The sequence below is a fragment of the Micromys minutus genome, assembly GCF_963924665.1.
Source record: "Micromys minutus genome assembly, chromosome: 3".
Classification (NCBI taxonomy): domain Eukaryota; kingdom Metazoa; phylum Chordata; class Mammalia; order Rodentia; family Muridae; genus Micromys; species Micromys minutus.
In genome coordinates, this window is record NC_137972.1 from 68,687,282 (window position 1) to 68,689,771 (window position 2,490).

General features: G+C 43.6%; 1 pseudogene across 1 annotated transcript; it reads left to right on the plus strand.

Moving 5' to 3' along the window:
- The first annotated feature begins 390 nt into the window (after positions 1-390).
- On the plus strand, positions 391-1,973 carry LOC308418780 (T-complex protein 1 subunit zeta-like; annotated as a pseudogene). The gene has a single exon. The product of its transcript is annotated as a T-complex protein 1 subunit zeta-like (transcript).
- Positions 1,974-2,490: the final 517 nt, after the last annotated feature.

The window sequence follows — 2,490 nt, forward strand, 5'->3', positions numbered from 1 at the left end:
TTGATTGTGATGGCTATTCCTGGTTGTCAACTTGACTATATCTGGAATGAACTACAATTCAAAATTGGAGGGCTCACCCGTGATCCAGATCTTGAGGCTGGAAGACACAAGTTTCTGACCTAGATCTTGGCGTGGAAATCTTGAGGCATAGTGACCATGAAAAGCCCAGGAAAGGTAGTACACATTTTTAATCCCAGGAAACTAAGACAAGGAGATCTCTGAGTTCAAGGTCAACCTGGAACAGAGCAAGGCCCAGATCCAGGTGTGGTGGTATACACTTTTAATCTGGGCCATACCTTCTGCTGGAGGCCTACATAAAGACATTGGGACTTTTAGAGAAGACACGCATAGAGCACATTGTTCTCAGCCTCTTCCTGAGCTAGGCCAGCCATGGCGGTGATGAAGACCCTAAATCCTAAGGCCAGGGTGGCCCAGGTGCAGGCAGTGCTGTCTGCGAACACCAGCATGGCACGGGACCTGCAGGATGTTCTGAGGACCAACTTGGACCCTAAGGGCACCATGAAGATGCTTGTGCTGGGGACATCAAACTTACTAAAGATGGCAATGTGCTGCTGCATAAAATGCAAATTTAACACCCAAGAGCCTCTTTGATAGTGAAAGTGGCTACAGCCCAGGGTGACATAACTGGCGATGGCCCTACATCCATTGTCCTCATCATTGGGGAGCTGCTCCAACAAGCAGACCTCTACATTTCTGAAGGTCTTCATCCCAGAACAATAACAGAAGGTTCTGAAGCTGCAAAGGTAAAAGCACTCCAGTTTTTGGAACAAGTCAAAGTAAGCAAAGAGATGGACAGAGAAACACTCATCGATGTGGTCAGGACCTCTCTGAGGACTGAAGTTCATGCTGAACTTGCAGATGTCTTGGACTCCATTTTGGCCATTAGGAAAAAAAGATGAGCCCATTGACTTCTTTATGGTTGAGATCATGGAGATGAAGCATAAATCTGAAACTGATACAAGCTTAATCAGGGGGCTTGTTTTGGATCATGGGGCGCGGCATCCTGATATGAAGAAAAGAGAATGCCTACATCCTCACATGCAACGTGTCCTTAGAGTATGAGAAAACTGAAGTGAATTCTGGTTGTTTTGTTTTTTTCTTTAACAAGAGTGCAGAAGAGAGAGAAACTAGTAAAGACTGAAAGAAAATCCATTAAAGACAGAGTTTTTTTAAAAAAAAAATCATAGAACTGACGAAGAAAGTCTGTGGTGATTCAGATAAAAAGATTTGTCGTTATTAATCAAATGGGGATTGACTCCTTTTCTTTAGTTGCCCTTTCGTAAGAAGGTATCATAGCTCTACACAGAGCCAAGAGGAGAAACATGGAAAGGCTGACACTTGCTTGTGGTGGGGTAGCTCTGAAATCCTTTGATGATCTGTATCCTGACTGGGACATGCAGGGCTTGTCTATGAGTACACACTGGCTGAGGAGAAGTTCATCTTTATTGAGAAGTGTGACAATCCCAGTTCTGTCACTTTATTGGTTAAAGGACCAAATAAGTACACACTGACTCAGTCGAGGATGCAGTAAGAGATGGCTTGAGGGCTGTCAGAGATGCTATTGAGAATGGCTGTGTTGTCCGGGGGGCAGGTGCCATGGAGGTAGCACGGGCAGAAGTTCTGATGAAGTACAAGCCCGGTGTGAAGGGCAGGGCTCAGCTTGGAGTCCAGACATTTGCACACTCCTTTCACATCATTCCCAAGGCTCCTGCACAGAACTCTGGTTTTGACCTTCAGGAAACATTGATTAAAGTTCAAGCTGAACATTCAGAATCTAGTCAGCTTGTAGGTGTAGCACTGACACAGGCGAGCTGATGGTGGCTGAAGAAATGGGTGTGTGGGATAACTACTGTGTGAAAAAGCAGCTGCTTCATTCCTGTACTGTGATCGCCACCAACATTCTCCTGGTGGACAAGATTACAAGAGATGGGATGTCCTCTCTGAAGGGTTGAAGAAGTCTGCCTGTGATGCTGCAGAATGTTGGAAGGAATGGTTATTTTTGTCAAGCATCAAGTGATTTGGAAAAGAATTTTCCCTTCCTGATTGGAGAAGAGGAACAGGATATTTGATACCTTTTAAAATTATAATACTGTAAAATTTTGGTTTTTTTTTCTTTTTGCATTGAGTGTCTGAACACACTCATAGCAGGGTCTTTTTAACCCACTGAACAAGATGTTTTAGCTACAGTGATACATTACGTAAAATAAACACATTGTCCACCTTGTTCCTTAAGTGTTTTTCGAAAATTTGTAATGGTTTCCTCCTAAATAAGGCATGGTGGTGCGTGCCTGTAAGCCTAGCACTTTGGAAATAAAGTCAGGAGGTTCTACACCAACTCAGGCTACAGGAGACCCCGGCTCAAAAGAATAGTTTTGTTGTTATGGATGTATTTGAAATTATCCAGCCAACTCCCTGTTAAACATGTAAGATTCTTGCCAATGTAAAACACATCTGAGTACTTTATGGGTT